General features: G+C 53.9%; 1 protein-coding gene across 1 annotated transcript in view; it reads left to right on the forward strand.

The window, feature by feature from the left end:
* The first annotated feature begins 440 nt into the window (after positions 1-440).
* Positions 441-22,672, forward strand: part of SYNE3 (spectrin repeat containing nuclear envelope family member 3) — an 83,745-nt gene continuing 61,513 nt past the window's right edge. The window contains exon 1 of the mRNA XM_032837509.1: positions 441-556. The gene's annotated coding sequence lies outside the window, so the exon portion shown is untranslated. The remainder of the gene's footprint in view (positions 557-22,672) is intronic.

The raw sequence follows: 22,672 nt of genomic DNA on the forward strand, positions 1-22,672 counted from the left end.
TCCGGGAGGAGTGCCCTGCCGTTAGCCCCACCGCGGCTCTTGAGGGGGCAAGACCTGCCAGCCCCCGAGCCTTCTCCCCCAAATCTGGACGCCAGAGGAACTCCCTCCCCGATCCAACTTTTCCCGGGGGAGAGGCATTTCTGTGTCATCCCCAAGGATGAGACCCCGGCAGAGGCAGGCAGGGGTCCGGAGATCCGGGTGGCTCCCGGGAGCGAGTGCGCAGCCCCGGGCGCGGGGCCGGGGGTGAAGATGGGGAGCCCCCGCGGCCGCGATCCCTCCTTCCGAGGGGTCTGAGATCGGGCGCCGGGGGGCTGGGGCGGTGCACCGGGGGCCTCGGCGGAGCGCGCGGAACCCCGCGCGTCCTTCCCCAGCCCTGCCGGTGGCACTGCCCGAGGGCGGCTCCCGCGGCAGGTCCCCGAGGGGACTGGGCGGGGCTGGGGCGAGTGTCCGGCCCCGCCCCGGGCCCGCCCCTCTCCGGAGCCTCCCGGGACGCAGGGAGGAGGGCGGCTGGGCCAGAGCTGCCCGCGGCGCCGCGCTCCTGCAAGCTCCGGACCGGGTAAGTGGCACGGGACCCGGAGGCCAAGCCGGGGCGGGGAGGGTCGGCGCCGCAGCCCCCCGCCCAGCCGCGACGCGTCCCCCAGGGGCATGGGTCGCCGAAAGTCGAGGGGACCCGGGGAAGCGCGCCGGACGCGGGGGCGGGGGCCCTGGCGTGACAGCTGCGGGCGGGCGGGTATTTTTAGTTTAAACCCAACCGTTCCCTGCCGCCTGCGAAGTCCCCGAGCCTTTCCGCTCCCCGAGCCCGGAGGTGCGGCCCCCAAGAAAAAGCCCCTAAGCCCTGAGCAGCGTGTCCCAGGCGGGCCGGGCGCCGCCTCCCGTCTTCGCTCAGCCTCCGCTTGGGGCCAGGGGACCTGTCACCGCGGACACGCGCCGCCGCGTGTCCCGGGCCTGGGCAGTAAACGCGGGCGGGAATCCCCGGTCCCGGCGACCACGCGCTCTCCTCGTAGTGCCTGAGGCAGCCCAGAGCCCGCGTGCTAGGCGGGGGAGGTCGCCCCAGGCTCCCTCGGTTTCCTTCACACACCTCCTGCCGGCTGTGCAGCTCTGGGCGAGCCCCTTGGCGTCTCTGAGCCTCATCCCATGTCTCTCAAGGAGGGCCTAGCGAGCCAAAGATCTCTTGCACGGCCTGAGTGTGCCCGAAATGGATGCTGACTCCCCTCAGGGTTTTCAGATCTTGACTCCAGACGGGGCACCTGGTAGGGGTAACCAGGTGGTCCACCCAGGAGCACGTGAGTGCCCCACGCAGCTCAGCCAACCTCTGCCTCAAAACTATAAGGCTGCGGCAGGTGATAATGAATGTTCTTATTTTATCACTTTGGTCCTAAACCTCTGGCCCAAGGCTGCCCTGGGACCCTCTCCCAGGTCTCCGCAGGGATCACTTCCTCCTGGCACCAGTGGGGGAGCCCGACGTGCCCAGGAAGCATGCCCCATCCCAGGTGAGAGAGGGCAGGGGGAGACATGGGGGAAAAGAGACCATCCTCCCACAAAAGGGAGGATGTCACAAAAATCACAGCCCTTCTGAGCATGGCGGGACAGCCTTCTTTATCCACCAAGGAGAGAGAAAGCAGGCCGGGAGATGAGGAGTGGTTTGCCCAGATCTGCACGACCAAGAACAGAAACTGGCTCCCTCCAAGGGTCAGGCCCTGCCTCCTGCACAGCCAGCAGCCCCCGGGGGTCAGGAGCTGGGAGGCGGGAGGGACAAGCTGGTGCCAACGGGCTGTTTTGCTCTGTTTCCTGTATTCGTGCCCCAGCGAGGCTCTCTGACACATGTGGGTCTGCACATTGCTCAAGCAGGACCTCACTGGGCTGCTGACAGTCACAGCTGTGCCAAGCCTGCCGGCCCCAGGGTGCTGTTTTCAGCTAGGGAGGCCCCTCTGGGGGCAGCTGGAGGGGGGAGTGGGCTGGGGAGGCTTATTTCTGGAACTTCTGCTTTGCTGGGGGTCCTGAGGAGGCCCGAGGATTTGCTAGTGGCCCTGAGGGAAGGTCTGAGAATCCAGACTCTGGTTTCTGCCCCAGGGTGCAGGCTGGCCCCCTGTGGGCACCCACTTTGGGGTGAGTTTGAACTCCTTGCGTCTCCATGGGAACAACCAACCCTCTCTCCCAGCTGCTTTGCATGTTCTGTAACTGCTGAAGACCTGTCCTTGTCTGTGTGGCCTCGAGGCCTCGTCATGCCACAGCCTGGGGCCAGGACAGCTGGGGGATCCTGGCATGGCTGCAGGGTGACCTCTGCTCTGGGGAGGTAAGACTGGACAGGTCCAGCATGACCCTCTAAAAAGGGTGGAGCCCCTGAGAGCCAAGAGGGTGATGGGGCCTCCCATGTGGCCCAGCTGTTACGAACAGGGGTGGCCACGTTAGACCCAGGCTGCCTTGAAAAGCCAAAGATCGTAGTCCAGTCCAGCTCTGGCCATGAAAAAGTCACTTCACCTTTCAGAGCTTGCATTTTTTTCCCCATGAGAGGGAGGTGACCATAATGTCCCCATCTTGGGTGCTGTGAGCATTAAATGAGGCATTCCAGGAACAGCGTTTTGCATCGGTCCAACAGAGCCCATGCAAACAGCTGTCACAGCTTACTGTGACAGGGCCCATGGCAAGGGGATACCTGAGTCCCCTCTGACCACCACAGCTCTGCCCTTTCTTCTCTGCCTTGAAAACCCATGTCTGTCCAGTGGCAGGTGGCCCTGGAGCCTTTACACCCCTGAAAGCTGGTCTTTGACCCAGGCAGAGAGATTGGAGGGGGCCTGCCAGGGAACCCCATGTGTCTGTGGGCTCTCAGGAAGCATTTCCTGTCTCTCCTATGGCCCTGACCACAGCCAAGGCTGCCACTCCTGGCCCATTTACAGATGAGGGGACAAATGCAGAAGCTGGGAGCAGCAGAGTCAGGATTTGAACTCGGGGCCATTGACTTGCTGCTCTTCCTTACACCCCACAGCGAGTCTCAAAGGAGGGACTGTGTTATCCGCTGGCCCTCAGGGGAATAGTACTGATGAGGCAGGACCCTGGTTATCACTAAGACATTGGTATTTGCTGGAAAAGAATGGATTGCTCAACAGGGCCCCCCGAGAGAAGAACCTGGGAGGAGGAGATGGGAGTTCTGGAACTGTCCGCTGACCCTCTCTACATCCCCCCCTCTGCCCCGCCAAGGAATCATAGCCTTGGGATCTGGGGACAGCGTTGGTGGGGCTAAGCAGCTAGGAAGCAGATGGGGGACAGTCCCAGCCGCCCAAGCCTCACTTTGGTCATCTCTAAAGTAGAGATATGAGGCCCCCACACCTCCCTGTAGGGTTGCTGTGGGGGATAAATGAGACAATGGGGGACAAGGCTCAGCAAATGCCCCGCAGGGTGGGGACATATCAGAGGAGGACTTAACCACAGTTTTATCACTACTAATCCTAGTGTAACCGGAACAATGTGCCGCGGCCTGCCCCTCTGGCCTGGATTTCTAGTTTGCATACTCTGGGCAGGGAATCCCAGCATCTCCGAAATGCTTTGAAAGGCTGGGCAGAGAGCTGCTAAGTACGAACGAATGTCAAAACACAAATGCTAACCGTGAGTTGTTCAGCGATGCGTATATGGGAAGTAGAGCAATGGTGAAGCGGGAGACGTGATCCCTTTTAATGAGTCAGAGATGACCATTGCAGGGGGCATCGGGGTGGAGGGTAAGAGGGGATTGGGAGGGTCATGGGGTCTGCGACAAAGGGGGTCTGTAACTATTGGTAGGGACATGTATGTTTTCCGTGCGCCTCTCTACATAGATCCTGTGCTACAGATTTAAGCAGATTTTATAAAAGGCAGGGGAAAACCAAACCCAGGATGGTTATCTTCGGAGGGGAAGAGGGCACAGGGCAAGGGAGATGCACCCTTGCTGGCATCCATCACGTTCTGTTTCTTCTGTTGAGTGGTACGCTCGTGGGTACTCTTTTAAAATAGTTTTATGCGTCTTCGTTTACAAGTATGTATCTGATTCTACACACACACACACGCACACACACACACACATATTCCATTGTGGATATCAAATCTTACATGCAAATAAAATGAAAAGGTAGTATGAAATATGAAACATTTCAGGAAGCTCTCTTAGGAAATCAGACTCTTCCCATGGATTCAGATGTTAATCCAGCTGGATTTAAGAAATAAAACACAGACAAATCCTAGTGTGGGACAGACACATGGTTTCCTCTTCTGGAGAAATCATCTCCCTCTTCTGAAGTCCTAACAGCTAGAAGATGGTGTGAACACAGCAATCTCAGGTTATCAACAGGAGTTTCTAAAGTCTCCATGTAATGATTTATGCTTATGAATCAGAAAGTCCTGAAATGTTTGAGCTGGGAGGGACCTCGTGTCACCTGGACCAACCTGCTGGTTTTATGGCTAATGGAAGTGCCCCGGCCAAAATCAGCATTAGGCACATAAGCAGGGAAGAGAGCTCACTCTGAGCTCCCACACCTGTGACTCTCATCAGGACCCCACCTGCCACACCCAGGCCACCACGGTGACAAGGGTCGCCTCCTTGGGACAGGCAGAGAAATGGGTGGCATATTCAAGACTACACTAACATGATCATTTTAATTCTTAAAAAGTCAGAAAAAAGCTACAGTGTGCCATGACCACACACATGACCACTTCTAGAACTTCCATGAACACAGACGTGATCATGTCCTCCAAGGGCGTTCATGAGCAGTACCCACATCCTCCTTCGCTACGAAACCCTCCTAGGACAGCCCCTTGTGTTCCTCCTGGTCTTTTTGGGGCATACTTGATCTATTCATAAGTCATCAAAAGAGCTTACTGCCCTGGGTATGCTTGCCCCCACTTTCAGTTGGGGAAACAGGATCAGAGAGGTTGATTGCCTTCCCCAAATCCCAGGGCAGGTAAGGGCTGGAGCGGGGGTCCCACCCAGAGGAAGAACTGAAAAGACAGAAACTGTTTTGCGTGTGCTGTGTTGTGAATGTGTCCTTCGCTCCCCAGAAGCTGCAGTCCCTGGTGGCTCAGCCCAGCGGGCGCGTCATGGGAACATGCCCTGGTCGAGCATACCTGGGTGGTGTCTGCCCACCTGTCAGATTGCAGAAGGCTCTGGAGGCTGCCAGCTCTAATGCCGCTTCTTCCTGCTTATGGCAGAGCAGGACAGCAGTGCTCTGAGATTTGGGGAATCTATCCCATTTTTGACCCTGGTGCTCCCTTCAGTTCCGGGCCACCTTCCTTCTGCCCAGATCACAGCTGTTCTTCGGGCCTTCCCTCTGCAGAGGCCAATGGGGCTCAAGGCGCCAGGGGGACTGATGCGCTCGGTGGTGGTTCTCCTGATCTGCAGCCGGTGCAGAGACGGCTGTGTGTCCAGCCTGTGCGCTCACCTGTGCGGTCGAGACCAGGGCCGGTCCCCGTCCCTGCCCTGTTTCCTGGGGCCAGTTGTGGCACCGTGAGCCCATCCGTCATGTGCCTGTCGGGGCTGGTGGTGCCTCCCCACCGGGCAAGGCTTATGCCCCAGCCAGGCGGCTTTCAGAGGCTGAGAAACAAGCCCTGCCTGTCTGTGCCTGCGGAGATTGTGTGTGCAGTGTTTGCGAAGGGTTTGCAAGTGACAGCTGCAGCGGAGAACAAGAGCCAGCCCGAGCCTTGTCTTCATCTCCTCTGGGCCTCTAATTTTCCCCGTGGGGAAACAGAGTCTCAGTGAGCGGAAGTGCCTGGCCCAGGTCTCTCTGGTGCCTCGGGGCCAATCTGGGATCTGAGATCGCATCTTCTGGTCCCCGGCTGGTACTCTTCCCTCTAAGCCACCTTCCCTAAAAGTCTGTTTCGTCTGCATTCGTGCCATAACACCAGGTGGGCTGGGCAGATGATGTAGACAGACTTGTCTTCGGGGTTAGGCCGTCTGGCTCATCACGGAGGCCTACATAGAAGAGGTAAGGCCCCTGGAGTCACTGGTGGGCCTCTAATTAAGCCAGGAGTTTTCTTTGAGGTCTGGAAAGGGCTGAGCCCCTCCCTAGTGACATTTGGTGAACTAATACAGCAGGCTGACTCAATGGGGTAGCCTCTTTCCTTGTTCTTTCAAAGAGCTGTCCCTTCTGTGATGATGGGAGGTGCTGGCCGGTCCCCAGGCACACTGACCTTTGCCTGGGCCAGTCTTGGCTCCCTGCCCTTCGAAATGGGAGGCTGAAATTAGGAGAGCTCCAAGGTGCCTTGAAGTCTGGATGTCCTCTCATCTAAGAGCAATGGCCTCGAAGGAGGTGTCTGGGGACATCTGAGTCTCCCGCTGCAATCTGCCCACCGTAGCGGAGAGCAGGTTACTTAAGCAGGTGAGCCCATGCTTGTCCCCTCCAGGGACTCCCCTTGCTTTGAGGACTAAGTCCCAGGCCCCCAGGCTGCCCGGCTGGCCTTTTGTGCTTTCTACCACCTGGGCTACCTCCTGGTCCCACGAGGCCACAAACGCATCCTGGACTTTCCCTGCCTCCAGACCTGTCCCCCTCCCCCAGCTCCTCCCCACCAACACCTGCTAGATATCTCCTCCTAGAAGCCTGCCTCGGGCCACCCAGTGGGGTTGAGGGTTTGTTTTCCTATTCCTAGTGTACTTTCTTTCCATTTGGTGTTTGAATTTCAGCTTTCGTGTCTGATTCCACAAGGATTATGACCTCCTTGGGGACAGAGATATGGGGTTTTTCATTCCCTTGTTGTTATTTCTTAATTAAAAGGCTCTACACTTCAAAATCGCATCTTACAAACTCTAGGGGTGCTGATGCCGCCCTAATGAGTACCCCCAACTGGAAAGGACAGGGCAGGTCCTAGTAATTCCCAGGACACCGAGGAGAAAGGTGTCTCCCCAAGGCTAGGGAGAGAAGGTGGGACACTGGTCGACTCCCTTTGTGGCCCTCTTTGGAGACTGTCTTCTTGGAGAGCTGTCCATTTTCCTGGGCTCTCCCAGGCGGGCGCCGGACCTAGGGCCTGTCTCGGATCCGACAAGTCTTAGCAACCCCTGGGGCTCACATCTGACGCTCATTCCCTCTCTGAGTCTCTCTTGCACTTATCACTCCCTGAAATCACCCTACCTATTGGCCCCTGAGCTTATCCTCTATCTCCCCTGTTGGCAGGTCAACTCCGTGAGGGCAAGGATTTTTTTTCTGTCCCCAGAGCCTCACCAAGGTGGTAGGCGCTCAGTCCCTATTTATGGGATGAATGGAAGTAGAAACTGACAAGGGGCACCGACTGCCCCCCGAGGGGCCCGGCACACTCGATCCTGATGGCTAACATCTGCTCAGCACTCAGGAGTGGCTACACTGCCCCAAATATCCCCTGCGTTTGCCCCTCCCTGTCCTCCCAGCAGCCCAGGAGGCAGGCTCTGAGGGTAGCCTTTTACAGAGACGTTCAATACTGTGCCCCTTGGCCACTTTGCAGCGGAGTTAGAATTCAGCTCTGACCCTCTGACTCCACAGTCCGTGCAGGGTACCCGCAGCCTTCAGTGGCCTCTCCACATTCCGTGCCGGGCACGCACTGGGCTGGCCGTGGTGAGTCACACCTAGAGTTCAGGCCTCCTCCCCAAGCATTGCGTTCTTGAGTTCTTCCTCGGCAACCCCCAGAGGCGCTCAGTCTGACAGGCCATTCCTCAGAGGAAATCCTTGCTGTGGGGCCAGTGTCACATGCGTCCAGGAATGCCACAGGTTTTCCAGAGCCAGGGCCCACCCCGGGGGCGCCCCACCCCAACCACGCCCTTTTGTCCCCGTGGTCCCGGAGCTCCGCCTGTGGCTTGCTCACTCCCTGTTGAGAACTTGGTGACCACAAGCCGGCCGTTGTAGGCTGGATGTGAGCCAGTTGGGTCTGTCAGGTTAAATTCCTCCATTCAGGACTGAGCAGCAGTGAAGCCTGGCTGATGTGATTTGCCTGTTTATCTGTTTGCTGGTTTCAAATGCAGCTTGGCTCAGAAATGAGTTTAGAAAATGGATTTGTAGGAAATTCCATCTGCGGCATCTCTTGTCCCCATTTCCTTCTAGGCAAAACTACCAGAATGCCTGGGAGGGGGGAGGGCAGAGGCTCCCAGCAGTCTTTGCTGCTTCGTGTGCTCCTTTGGCCCCGTGAGGGGGTGGCCCTGTAGGTCCCCATGCTGGTCCCCTCTAGGCAGCAGCGGGGTTAGTCACGAGGCTCCTCGCTGGACCCACTTTGCATGGAGAGCCAGAGAGACATGAGTTCGTGGCCGGGCTGTATAGCTCTTTGGTGCTGGAAGTCGCATGCCTGACGTCCACTGAGCTGGACGGGGGAGGAGGACTCCAGAGGCACGTCTGTGCCCTGTGGTTCGCAGGAGTCTTGTGGGGGAGTGCCATCTTGGCAAGTCATGTCACCTGCATGGGCTGGGCCAATTCACCTGTTCATGGGGCTGGTCACACGTTCCCTGCAGAGTGGCACAGGTGGACAAGGGATTCCCAGCTCCCAGTGAGTGCTTGGTCCCAGCTGCACTGGCTCTTCCATTTCCAGCTTCTCTGAGCACTCCCCCTTTTCCCCAGGGTGCTCCCCAGCTGGGGAAGTGACTTTGGTGGCAGGTGGGTCACATGCAAGGGACCTGGCCACTTCCGCCCGCCTCTGCTGGGGAAGTCCCAGTGGCTGGATCCGCATGTTGCTGATGAGTCAGCTTGGCTCAGGTGTTCCTGGCGGGGGCCCATGCTCGGGCGGGGCCCAGGGGCGCTATGGGTGGAGTTTGGCCCCCCAACCCTGGGAATGCTCTTATTGGGGTGTATAGGGTGCAGACTGTGTATCTTGATCACTCACATTCCTCCCAGCATCCCAGCCATCCCAGAGTGACTTTTTTCTTTTATACAATTGACTGTGGGAAAAAGTCAATGTCACCCCACTGGGCCCTCCAGTCTTATCCCACCCCTGAGCCTCGGGGTCCTCAGTACAGTATAAGGGTGTAAATGAGGTCCGAGGTCTGAGTTTGGACTGGGGGCTACTGATCACAGACAGGACAAATGTGGTGACATGTGCTCAGAGCAGGTAATGACCTTAATTCCCTTCTCCATCTTTCTATCCTCCCCTCTGACTCTTCCCCTTTAACCTTCAGATTATGCAATGTTTTCCTAATCACCTGGGCTTAGCTTTAGGTCAGTGTACAGATCTGGACCCAGGGCTGCTTACCTGTGTTTTTTCAAAGCTCCCTGGGCGATCCTGCCACTCGGGGTTGTTTGAGAACCGCTGGGTTCTGTCTCTGTGGGGTCCTGTCTGGCTCGAACGCTTGCCCATCCCTAACGATGAGCAGGCCTTGGGCACAAGCTAGCAACAGCTTCAGACGGAGTTAAATAAACGGTGTTTGCATGCACTGTGTTTATCCCTTATGAGGTTCTGTGCATGGTCATCGGTCCTCACTCCGGTTGTCTCTTTGAGGTAAAGATAAAAATTCTCCTTTTAAAAGAAATCTAAGTGTAAGTGGGAATAATAAAAAACAAAAAAACACTAATGAGAAAAAATAATCAGAGCGGGCATCCCTAGATATGGCCCAGACTGTTCACATCAGCTGCCTGGCCCCTGGGGAGCCAGGGTTAGCAGAGTCGGGGGTGATAGTGCCTGAGGTGTCCCCCTCTTGCTTTACTCAGTGACCCTCTCCTCCCAACAGGCCAGCTGGTCCTCTCTGTCACAGTGGGTTTCCATCTCTCCCGGATCATAGCGGCAGCTCAGGAAGCCCCCTGGGCCACACTCAGGGTTTTTCTTTTCCCCCGGAGACATTGCTGCATAAACCCAGTGAATGCAAAGTCACCAGGATCTGACTCCATAGGACCCTGGCACCCTCACTGGCACATGGGAGAACCAGGTCTTGGAGGGACGTGAGAAATCTGCTGCTTCAGACTTTGACTTTGCAGATGGAGGAGGGCCTAACCCCCTCCCTCAGTGCTTCAACTCTCCAGAAAGGACCTGGAAGCCGAGCTCCAGGAGAACAGACCCTGCCTGGCCCCAGCCCACTTTTCCTGCTTGCATCTAGGGGAGCCACCTCGTGCCACGGGCGAGCTGGCCCATGAGCCCCTCTTTCCTGACTGTGTGAGGTTCCTGTTGTCTTTTAACTGGTCAGCCCGATGTAGATATCAAGGATTGCAGACTTATGGCCGAAAGGAATAGCATGGAGTCTTCTAGATTTCCACACCTCTCAGGAATGCTGTGCTGATCGGAGCTGGAGGGGTGAGGTCTTTGTCTGGAGCTGATAAACAGCGTTGGCAAACCTTTTCTGTGACGGGACAGATAGTAACTATCTTTGCTTTATGGACCATGCAGACTTTGTTGTAATGATTCAGTTCTCCCGTTGTATGCAAGGCACCGTGGTTGCAGCCAATAAAACTTTGCTTACAGAGGTTGGAATTAAAATTTCATGTCATTTTTACCCATCATAAAATATTACTCTCTCAGTTTTTTCCCCCAACCATTTTTTTTAACAAGATTTTATTTACTGAGAGAGCATGAGAAGGGAGTAGTATCAGGAAGAGGGAGAAGCAGACACCCTGTTGAGCAGGGAGCCCCATGCAGGACTCGATCCTAGGACCCTGAGATCATGACCTGAGCTAAAGACAGATGCTTAACTGACTGAGCCACTGAGGCACCCCTTCATTTGAAAACAGAAACATCATTCTTAGCTGGAAAGCTGGATGCTGAAACAGGCAGTGGGTGGTGGTTTGCAGGCGCCTGTACTAGAAGCCCCAGCTGCTGGGAACGGTGGGTTTTGCAAATTGGAGTGAGTTGTTGTTCTAATCATTTTGGTTCTGGATGCTAGTTCTGAAACAGGTCTCAGTCTTTGAAGCCTGCTGCTTAAAATAGAACCTTGGGTTGGTGACTCAGTTCCTGCATTCAGTTAAACCTCAAGTCTAGTGGTGGGGAAGAGAGGAACCTGGAAGGAGAAAACTTGCCCTGTGCTGGCTGTGCAACCTTGGGCAGGTGGCTCAGCCTCTCTGAGCCTTGCTTCTTCCATCTGGAGAGGCAAGAATAGTGGGACCTACCACAACAATGGAATGATCAGTGCAAGGCTTAACACGTACCATGCACATAGCACACTCTCCAGGGAGGTCAGCTGTGTCCTCTCCCCCTGCAACGAGTTCAAGAGCACAGGTGGCTGGGGCAGCTTTTTTCCTTCAGCCAGCAACCCTGCACAGTAGATCTTACTTGGCACTTTGTGGAGAAGGAGGCCCCGAGAAGTTACAGAGCTCATCCAAGGCCACGGCTGATAATAAACAGTAGAACTGGAAGGCTGTGTAACTCGAAGGACCTCGTTCTTTCCATGCAATGTCCTTCCAGTGGACCAGAGCGGGGATTAAGTCTAATTCAGCTAAGTACTTGCTGAGTGGTTAATGTAATCATCTTTCCCTTTCTAGCCAGGCTCTGTACTGTGCCTCAAATTCTTTGGGGGATGAGCATCATTTGGGGGACTGTACAGACTTCCAGCAGCCCATGGCAGGCTTCAGGCTGAGGGTTTTCTGTAAATATCTTAGGGGAGAATCTTTGTCATTCTGCAGGGAGTTCTGGTTTAGTAGTCCCAGCCTGGAAACAGGCATCTGGAGGAAGTCTTTAAGTTTACCAGACTCCCCTTGGGCAAGAACATCTGTGGTGTCTGAGTCTCTGTAGGGTTAGTGGGGAAGGCTCTAGAAGGTTCTAGAAGACTGGATTCAGGGTAGCTGCATTTGAAGAATGGAATCCTTGGGGTCTTAGGAAACAGATACTGGCGGTGAGTTCCTAACCAGTGTTAGGCCTCGGTTTTCTGGTCTGTAAAATGGGGATGGAAATGTCATTGTTAGTGGCCTGTTGCCTGAGCATGTGTTTGTCTGGGCGCCTGCAGTGGGCCTTGCTCTGAATGCACAAAAGAAGGCTGGGGAGGAAGCCTCACCTTGGACTGTGGAGGCCACTGGAGATAAAGCCCAGGCAAGGGACACCGTGAAGGGATCACACATCTGGGCCAGCTGCGGTTAGGCTCTGAGCTGGGAGAAGAGGCCAGCCAGGGTCTCCAGCACTCCTTGCCCTTGTCTGAAGGCAAAACACACGGACATTGGGCTCGCTGGTCAGCTGCCTGCCTGTAACCTGGAGCATTTCCCTCTCTCGGCTACCTGAGGACAAGCGGCCTGGACACAGGCTGTGGAAACCCAACCCCACCTGTGAGTGGCTGAGAGGTTGGGGTAGGGACAGGGGCATCAGGACTGGGGGAGGGGTCTTGGGGGAGAAAGATAGATGGGCACAGATGGGACCAGCTGTCCCCAGTTTGCCCTAGATGGTAGAGTCTCTTGGACTACAGGACTTTCACGGCAGAAACGGAAATCCTGGAGCAAACCAGAACAGGTGGTCCCACTTGGTCAGTTGGTCGCACCGTCCCAACCGCGGCGCTGGGCAGTCTGGGTCGTGGCTGGGCGGTGTAGGAGGGGGTCAGCTCTCCCCTGAGCCTCAGTGTCTGCTCAGAGCCCCTGTGCATGAGGACTCACTGGGTCTGTGGTACATGACGGGAGACACCAATCCCCACCGCCCGCTCCTACCCGCCTGCCGCCTACTGAAGGTCCCAGAGCACAGAGCGCTCCATAAATGCTGTAGGGGGACTGGCTGGGGTTGAGGGTCTCCCCCACGCTGGGGCGAATGACTCAGATGCTCGTTCATGCTTTGCTTCTTTGCATGAGCTCTTCTCCGACCCTTGGCTCCTCACCACAAGCTGTGTCTCCCAGCCCCGCTGTGCCCCTCTGAGCTGGACCTCACTCAGCTCCATCACTGGGCTTCTGTGTTTCTGCATCTCTCTCCCCATATACTGTGAGCTCCTCAAGGGAAGGCCCCCGCTGTCGTGTCTCCTCTGCTGCACTTGGCACCTGGAGGCCCTGTAAAGGTTTCTTGGAGGAATGAATGACACTGAACGTGTAGAGCAGAGAGTCATTTATTCCTTGCTGAGGACCTACTGTGTGCCAGGCACGGTCCCAGGAAGTGGGATGTGAGCAGTGAGCATAACTGGCAGAGTCTCTGTTCTGATGGAACGTACATTCTAGAAAGCTCTAGAATCCTCTAGATTCAACAAGCAGGCAAGAACGGCACCGGCCGGACCAGAAGGTTGCACGTGCTCTGAAGAGGATGTGAAGGAAGAGGGGAGTCGCTGAACCCCTGCCGGTTGCCAGCAGGCCGGGGATGGCGCCGCCGATGGTTCAGACCTAGTACAGGCAGCGCCTTCCCATGGAGGCAGAAAGAAGGCACTTTCCCCTGGGTGGTGGCGGCCCTCCTGTGCAGTGTGGTCCACTCAGGCTTGGTGGCACGTGGGCCCTCAGTCCCTTCCAGGAAATCTGTGAAAGCCAGCATTGTGTGAGGGCAGGAGACAAAACACATTTTAGAAAGTCAGATGGTGTCGTGTCCCTCGTGTGGGAGCTCAGTATGTGTCTGCTCCTCTTCTTGGGGTGGGAGTACCAAGTGCCAGGCTCACATGTGGGCCACCCTTGTCCCCCCGCCCCACTGGGTGGGTGACCTTGCCAGGGCAATGGCCAGAACGGACATGGGCTCGCAAAGGGACTGGTGGCAAGAACCCGGGAGCCCAGGCCTTTTCAGGAGGAAAGGGATTAGTCTCACTCCAGCCCTAGGCAGGGGACTGCCAGGGAGAGGGTCAAGGGGGATATGGAGGGTGACCGCGTCATCAGATGCCATGGGTTGTCCTTGACAGTGGAGAACTATCCTGTGGGACTGACGGGGCACCCAAGCCCAGACACGGGCCCCTCCAGGAGGGGTGTAGGGCCATAGTGCCCTGGGACTGGGACACACACCACGCCCCTGAGCCCTGGAGGATGGCTTCCACCTGGTGCTGAGGTCCAGGCAATTTGGGTGGGACCTCTATGCCTACAAGGATGTCACTCTGGGGGTCACACCCTCCTGTTGAGATCCCAGAGCACAGAGTCGGCCTACAAGCCGGGTGCCCTTGGCTTTCCACGGACATATCCTGAACCTGGCATCTTGAAGCCCTGGCAGAAACAGGCATGTGCTAATTATAATCTGCACTGCCTGTTAACAGTTGACCTTGGACTGCAGAGAGATGAAGGTTCCCTGAGGGGAATGTCTCCAGGGTGCCTTGAGGCTTGCAAATACGAGGCAGGGGTTAACAATACAGGGTGTGGACTCTTCTGGCTGGCCCTGTGGAAATCACCTTGCCATTTCAGCAGCACGGGAGGATTTTAAACTTCTTGGGCTCTGCTAAGAGGAGAGAAGATGGCAGCAGGATTACTTGCTGTGTAACCCTGGGCAGATTATTACAATCCCCCTGAATCTTGATTTTCCTATAAAAAAGGCAATCAATCATTCCTGCTGTGCGTCTGAGAGTAGGTGGGAGACATCAATGAGCTGAATGTACATGAACACTGAACACAGTGCCGGACACCTAGTAGGTATTTAGCAACGTTAATTCCCAGCCCGCTACCCACTGAAAAATCCTGGAGAGCTTCCTGGAGGCAGTGATGGGTAAATGGAATCAGGGAGAGAAGAGCATAGAGGGGAGGGCCCTGCCCAGGAAGCTCCTGTTACAGGGAAGGAAGTGGGAAGTGAGGAAGGTAAGGCTGCAGAGATAAATGGAGAAGGACTTTAGGTGTCCTGTTAAGCATTGAGGATTTTCTCAGGGGCTATGGAGCACTGAAGGGTTTAAGTCCGGAAGGCCCTGACCCTAACCCCCAAGAGGAGAGGACTCTGGTCCTGCAAGACTTTCTCCTCTAGAGATACCTGAGGTTGTCCTGGGAAATATGAGTGTTATGTAAAGGACTCTAATCTAAGCTTCTGGAATCTTGCCTTTGTTCATATGTGTGCTGTTTTCTACACACCTGTCGTTTATATTCCCAGTATTGTATTCCATTATGTAGATGGGGATTTTTATCTTTATTTATAAACCAGCTATCTGTGGACCATGGGCTCTATTTCTGAAACTTCAGGGGCGCCTGGGTGGCTCAGTCAGTTAAGCGTCTGTCTTCGGCTCAGGTCATGATCCCGGGATCCTGGGATACAGTCCCGAGTCCATTGGGCTCTCTGCTCATCGGAGAGTCTGCTAGGCTGCTTCTCCCTTTCCCTCTGCCTTTACCCCTTGCTTGTGCTCGCTCTCTCTCTCTCTCTCTCTCTTTTTCTCAAAATAAATAAATAAAATCTTAAGAGAGAGACTGGCGGGCTTCTGGGGGAGGAGTCGAAGCACCCTGATGCCTAAGGCTTGGCAACAGGCATGGCTTTGGCTCTGTCTGGCCTAGGGTCTCCCCAGGGTTCAGTGAGCACAGCCCCCAGGGCTCCCTCCAAGAACTCCCATCTGGAATGAACACTCCCTTCCTGGGGCTGTTCTTCCCACAGCTGGAGTGCTTTTTCTTAATTGAAAAGTGATGTTCAAGTTGTTGTTTTCTAAACCAAACCTGAAAACCACAGCAGGGCATTTTTCTTACCTGGAAAGAATGCCCAGCTTTCTAATCTGCCTGTTCTTGATGGTGACACAGGCCCAGGGACAGAGGGATCTGGCTCATGTGGATCCTTGTGGGTCCTAGTGGGTCTGAGAGGCAAGCCCTACTGTGCCCCAGGCTCAGTGCCAGGCTTTTGTGTGCTTGTGGGTGCCGTTTTTATTCTCACTTTATAAGTGAGAAACACGGAGGAACAGAGAGGTTGATAAACTTACCCAATGTCACACAGCAAACAGAGCAGGCAAGTTCAGTCCCAGACCCGCCATACTTCAAAGTCTACCTGTTCTGTGCAGCATAATGTCATTGTTGGGCTTAATACTCACGTGAACTTGTTTGGAAAGTCTAACAGAACAGCGAAATCTCTGAATGTGCTATTAGAGTGTGTTACATTAAAGCCCTTCAATTTTTTTTTTTAAACTGTGACTACCACCTTAAGGAAATCGAAATTACAACAATGTACCTGTGATTCCACTGCTCTAAGAGTACCCCTTGTCTTTTTCCACATTCCTTTCAATCTGTATCTTTTTTTTTGTTTTGTGTTGACACAGCTTTTGCATAATTTACCAACAGGAGTTGGCAAACTACAGCCCCCGGCCAAGTGCCAGTTGTTTTTATAAACAAAGCTGCTGGAACCCAGCCATGCTGGTGGTTCACGCGTTGCCCCGGCTGTGTTGACACCACAACTGCAGATCTGAGTAGCTGTGACAGACACCATATGGCTGGGATACTCCCCGATCCTTTCCAGCAAAAGTTTGCCGACCCCTGGTCCAGAATGGGCGGAGTCTCCCGGACTTATGCCTCGGTGAGAACCGTCACATGTTTTCATTGTGAATGGCCCAGAATACTCCGCGAAATGATGCCTCAAACTTTTCTCCATCATTTCCTCTTTGCTGCATTGTTATATCGCATCTTGGCTTTGGTTTGTTTTCCTTCCTCCCCCCATTTGTCAACTTATTATTTATTTAAAACACTTATGTAACCCTTGCTGTTTACCTGCACTGTTCTAACCAGTTCACAACAGAGCTCACCTTTTTCTCAGATCAGCAATAGGAAGTTCATATTATTGTTATTACCCCAAATTTAAAGATTTTTTTAAAAAATGTATTTAAGAGAGAGAGAGAGCAGGCAGGGAGAGCGGGGAGGGGCAGAGGGAGAGGGGGAATCTCAAGCAGATTCCATGCTGAGTGGGGAGCCCAATGCCGGACTTGATCTCACGACCCTGAGATCATAACCTGAGTCGAATCAAGAGTCGGTGGCATCACCAATTGTGCCATCCGGGTGCCCCTCATCTTCCCATTTTACAGGTGAGAACGTGAAGTCAGAGAAGTTAAATCCACTTGGCTTAGGTCTGAATTTGCTAAGCAGGCTAGCTCCGGAGGCCTGGCCGCTTTGAGGAAGTGTCCAGAAGAGGCAGGCCTTTGCGCCTGGGTGGGAGGGGGCTCTGGGCAGTGACTCACCAGGATGAGCTCCACCCTGCCCCGCCCAGCCGCCCCACATCACCCAGATTTGACCATTCTCTGGTCTTCCTTGTCACAAGCCAGGGGGATAGGGCCCTGTGACCACATGTTTTGTTTCTTTGTGGAAAAGGGGGTTCGCCGCCGATGCTGGAGAGAAAGAAAGGGCAGGGCCAAGAAAACGATGTGTCCCGGTCTGGAAAATACCATGTGTGTAATACCAGCAAGAGTAGATCAGAGACTCAGTTGTTAAGTAAGTGATACATTTGCCAATTCTCTAGTCAAACTGAGAACAACTCCACCAAAAATGCGAAACAGGAATGGCTGAGGATGGTTGTGACATCCACCTGTGGAATGTTCTGGGGTCACTTACAATGAGAACTGTTAATGGTTAAAACCATGGGTGGTGTGGGGCAGGCTCGGTGTTCATCTTCCCCGAGTCAGGGGGCCTCATGAGACCTGCAGACCTCACCAGGAGGAAAGGCAGGCCCAAAAGGCGACATGAGGTTCCTAGCTCAAGGAGCCCTCGTGGGCCGCACCTGAGGGTCTCGGGGGACAGATTAAAATCCCTGGTTCACAGAGACATTCTGAAAGGTGAATTCAGTGAGTGCTTCCCACAGGATGTGTGAACTGGGGGGTTGCAGAAGGTCTCAGGTCGAGAAACGCTGTGTTACAGAGATCGGGGGTGGGAGGGAGGCTGTGGGAGAATGGTGAGCCCCGTGCCCATCGGCAGAAAGACAGACTGAGCTGTCAGGCCACCCAAGGGTGTAGGACCTCAGCGGTTCTCTTCCCTTCTGTGATTTTCACGCTGACCCACAACCACAGCGTTTGGTGGAGAGTAGGTGTTGAAACGAGATTTGCCATTAAAGGGACCAAGCCTCTCCCAGGCTTCCGAGCGGAGGGGAAAAAAGCCTGGTGTGGTTCTCGCTTAGAAGATGAAATGAGTCCAACCCAAACACCTGCTTCCTCCCTCCCGGTCCTTTGAGAGCCTGACCTTCATCTTTCCTTGGCCTGTCTGGGTGGAAGGAGAAGGCACAAGGAGGGAGAAGGGAAGAGCTGGGTTTTTCTCAGGCTTCATTTTCTGGAACCCCCGGCCTAAGACCCCTGCAGCTGGGACTGGTGACCTTGTCTGGCCATACAGCCAGGACACCTGCTGGGGAGGCGTCACCAGGCCCAGCAGCCGTCACCTCAAGCTATGCAGGCTTCTCTCCGGCTCGTCCCCATCTCAGCCGCGCTCAGTGTGGGGGGCTGGCCCCTGCCGGGGAGCCGCTGGGGTTTACCCCCGAGCTTGTGTGCCTCTGCAGTCAGTCGGGTGTGTGATGGGAAATCCTGTTCTGACTCAGAAAGGAACCCCCCTTCTCTTGCCTTCCTGACTCACTTCCTCATTTTGCTGGCCATTCTGCAGCCTGGCACGGGTGCTGGGGCAAACGGGCCTGAGCTTGCTCCCACCTCTGTGCCTCGGCCGCTGTCTGACCTGGGTAGGACAGCTGGGCCCTCTGAGCTTCTGTTTCCCCATTGGAGAAGGGGCACAGTCACTCCTGCCTTGGTGTCGGTGGGTACGGGATGCCCAGCACCTGCCCCGTGCCCGGCCCACGGCAGGGGGCCTCCCGCGTAGGAACTTCTGCTCCCATCTCTCCCAACCCCATGAGCCTCCTTGGGCATCCAAAGGTCAAGGTCTCTGATAAACTTGACACCCACCCAAGGGCAATTGTAGGTCATAGATGAGCCAGGTAGGGACAGTAGAGCAGGCAGAGTACCTGTTACCTACCAAACAGCATTGGCCACAGGGCGTGGCCGGGTGCTTTGCTGGCTGAGGGCCCACAAGGACAGGCTTCAAGTGCAGACGCTGCTGGGGGGCTGGAGGCCGCTTTCTATAGCTCATCAGACGTTTGCACATTTGATCAGTTGTCGAGAAAGATCTTTTGACTTGCACCCTTGCCCTTGTGAGGGGTGCGTTTGTGATGAGAAGGGAAAACGACACTTTAGGAGGCATTTTCCAGCATGTGGCCTGAGGTGCCAGGTTGCAAGGAACCTGCTCAGTCCCACGTTGTTTCACAGGGGTGGGCAGATGCTGTCCGCTGCTTGTGGGGCTGCCCCTGACTAGAGGATGCCACTCCCTCGCTCACGGACCCTCACTGGCTCCCTATTGCCTGCAGAGGACAGTCAGTCTACGCCTTCGCATCCCCGCCATTCAGACCCCGGAGCCTGCCTCTCTGACAACTGCCTCCTTCTGTCTCCCTTTAACAACTCCCAAGCCCCCTCTGCAGCCTGAACTGGGCCTTGCAATTTTCCACCTCCTCGCTTTTACACCCGCTTCTCCGTCCACTTGTCATGCTCTTTGCTGCTTTGCATCTTAGGCAGACCCTGCTTGTCCTCGACATCTCAGCCAGGGTGTCCCCTCCTCTGTGAACCCCTCCCGGGATCTCCCATCATTCTGTTCTCTAGGCTCCAAGCGCTTCTGGTGTGCTTCTCCACTTGGGCACCTGTAACGGCCCCATTCAGAGTCCGTGCTCGTGCAGACCACGAGCCCTACAACCGGCAGGCCGTGCCAGGCTCAGTGCCGGCCTCCGCACTGGGCACATCTGGGTATGGAAGTCAGATGAGCTTGGATTTGACTCCTTATCGCCCAACTACTAGCCCTGGGCCCCATGTAGGCCGTGCAACTTCTATCTCAGCATCTTCATCTATAAACTGGAACTGGGTATTGAGAGCCAACTCTCAAGTATAACAAAATATTTTTATGATTAACTCAGCAGAAGCTGTCACATCAAGTAGCTTCTCACAGGGGGGGTTTGCTCCTCCCAGGAATTCCCAGTACCAAGTGATGTGTCCTTGAGTTGCGAACCCTGGCAAGCCCGCTGGAATGCTTCCCCGGGCCTCACTCTGCTCCACGGAGTTTGCCCAGTGTCAGCCCGCCTGCCCTGGTGACGCGGTCCTGGCCGGCCGCACTGCGTGCTCCCAGGCCCGTGCTTTGCTCAGCCTGCCAGGCTGCTGCCTTCTGCCTCTCTGTGGGGTGGCAGAGTTTGCTTTCTGTTTGTTCCCGTTTCATGCCACTCATGTAATGTCCCAAAGCCCGGCTTGGATGCTGGCATGGTGTCAGGCTCTCAGAAGCAGTCTGGCCCGACTGGCTGGCTGGGCTGCACCGCTGGCGTCTGAGACACCCAGGTTCAAATCCCAGCTGTGCCTCTTGGGCAACCACAGTGACCAGTTCTGAGATTCTATTTTATTTTTGAGAGAGAGAGAGAGAGCGTGTATGAGAGATTGAGTGGGGAGAGGGGCAGAGGGAGAGAGAGAATCTTAAGCAGGCTTCATGCTTACTGTGGAGCCCAACAAGGGGCTTCACCCCACAATCCTGAGATCCTGACCCAAGCCAAAGTCAAGTTGGTCACTTTACCAACTCAGCCACCCAGGTGCCCCTGAAAGTTTGAAGTCAAGTTATTTCACCTCTTTGAGACTTAGTTTCCTTATCTTTGTAGTAGGGGCTATCATAAGAACCGTCAAAGTTACCTTAAGTGTCAGGTGAGGCCATGCGGGCCAGGAGACAGAGAGGTCTCCTGGTACTTAATAAGTGCTCAGTGGATGGAATGTATAGGTTCACCATTTTACAAAAGATCTCAGGTAGCCCGTTAACTCCTCATATAATGGCATACCACTGGTAGGGTTCAGGGTTTGGATCCCCGGAGGGAAGAACTTCCTTCTCCCCTGAGCTTTGTAAAAAGAGGATGGGCTGCTGTGAATAGGTAGTGAGCCACCCATCACTGGAGATGTGCAAGGGTCTTAGAGGCCTTTGGATGGGTACATTTTTAAGGAAATTCAAACAAAGATGGGTGCTTAAACTAGGTCTCTTTGAACGGCCCTCTTAGTTTTTGGATTCTGATCGTTTCTTAAAAAAACAGCTTTATTGAGATATAATTCACAACATGCACTCCACCCATTTAAAGTATGCAGTTTGATGCCTTTTAGTACATTCACAGAATTGTACAAAAGTTACTGTGATCATTTTTAGAATATTTTTATTCCCCCAAAAGGAAACCCTACACCACCCCCATCTCTCCCCAACCCTTGCCTTAGGTAACACAAATCGACTTTCCATGTCTATAGATTTGCCTGTTCTAAACATTTCATATCAGTGGAATCAGGTGGTGTGTGGTCCTTTGTGATTGGCTTCTGTCGTTAGCATCATGTTTTCAAGGGACAATTATAGTATGGCTTTATGATGGCTTCATTCTCTTTTCTTGCTGAGTAACATTCCATGGTATGAATATAACACATTTATTTACCCATTTATAAGTTGATGAGCGTATTGATTGTTTCCACTTTTTTGGCTATCATGAACATTTATGTACAAGTTTTCGAGTGGGGCCATGTTGTAATTTTCTTTTGGGTAGACACCCAGGGATTGCTGGGTCCTCTGGCAACTATGTGTTCATTTAAGGAACCACCAGGCCATTTCTCAAAGTGCCTGCATCATTGTATATTCTCACCAGTAGTATCTGGGGTTCCCCTTTTTCCACATCTTCGAGCATACTTTGTTATTGTTTATCTTTTTGACTCTAAGTGTCCCAATGAGCACAAAGTGGTATCTCATTTTGGTTTTAATTTGCATTTCCCTGATGGCTAATGATGTTGAACATCTTCTGATGTGCTTATTGGCCATTTGTACCCACATCTTTGAAGCAATGTTGTTCAGATCCTTTGCCCATTTTATAATTGGGTTTTTGTCTTTCTAGATAGACGTCCCTTATTAGATAAATAATTTGCAAAATCTTTCCTTCTGTGGGATTTTCTCTTCACTTTCTTTTTTTTTCCCCAAAGATTTTATTTATTTATTTGACAGAGAGAGAGAGATCACAAGTAGGCAGAGAGCCAGATGGGGGTGGGGGGGAAGCAGGCTCCCTGCCGAGCAGAGAGCCCGATGTGGGGCTCGATCCCAGGACCCTGAGATCATGACCTGAGCCGAAGGCAGATGCTTAACCCACTGAGCCACCCAGGCGCCCCTCTCTTCACTTTCTTGATAGTGTCCTCTGAAGCACAGAAGTTTATAATTTTGATAAAGTCTGATTTATCTAATTTTCCTTTGTTGCTTGTGCTTTTGGTGTCACATCCAAGATAACAGTGCCCAGTCCTAGGCCAGGAAGATTTATGCTTATGATTCCCTCTACGAGTTTCATAGTCCGACTCTTTACAATTTGACTTTTGATCTATTTTGAGTTACTTTGGTCTATGGTGTGAGGTAGGGGTCCAAGTTCTTTCTTTTGCCTGTGGATATAAAGTTGTCCCAACACTATTTGTTGAAAAGACTCTTCTCTTCTCATTGAATTGTCTTGGCACCCTTGTTGAAAATTAACAGTAACTATGATACTAATTGTTTTTTATCAGTGGGTCCCTTTGAAGAAACGTGCATTACATAGAATGTGTTTATACCACAGTAAATCCTGGCCAGAGCTCTGCTATTGAGTGAATTCTTGGGTGGGTCTCTTTCTTTCTGTAAGCCTCAGTCTCCCCATCTATAGAATGGCTCAGTGAGCTAAGAGGATTCCTAAGAAGGGGTCCAATTGTTACATGCTGAGATTCAGGGAGGTCTCTGTAGACTCTTTCGTTGGCTCTTTGGGGTATCCCGTCATGCTGTGAGCCCAGCCCTGCAGCCGGAGATCTGGAGCCAGTCTCAGATCTGAGGGCCATTTCAGCGACTCCCTGGTCAGGACGAAAGCCAAGCCTGCCTTTCCAAGAACGTCGATGTTGTGCTCAGTTAGTAAGCAGCACTGCCTTTCTCTACACCAACTGTGCTCCGGG

The sequence above is a fragment of the Lontra canadensis genome, unplaced genomic scaffold (genome assembly GCF_010015895.1).
Source record: "Lontra canadensis isolate GAN:19392208 unplaced genomic scaffold, GSC_riverotter_1.0 scaffold98, whole genome shotgun sequence".
NCBI classification, from domain to species: domain Eukaryota; kingdom Metazoa; phylum Chordata; class Mammalia; order Carnivora; family Mustelidae; genus Lontra; species Lontra canadensis.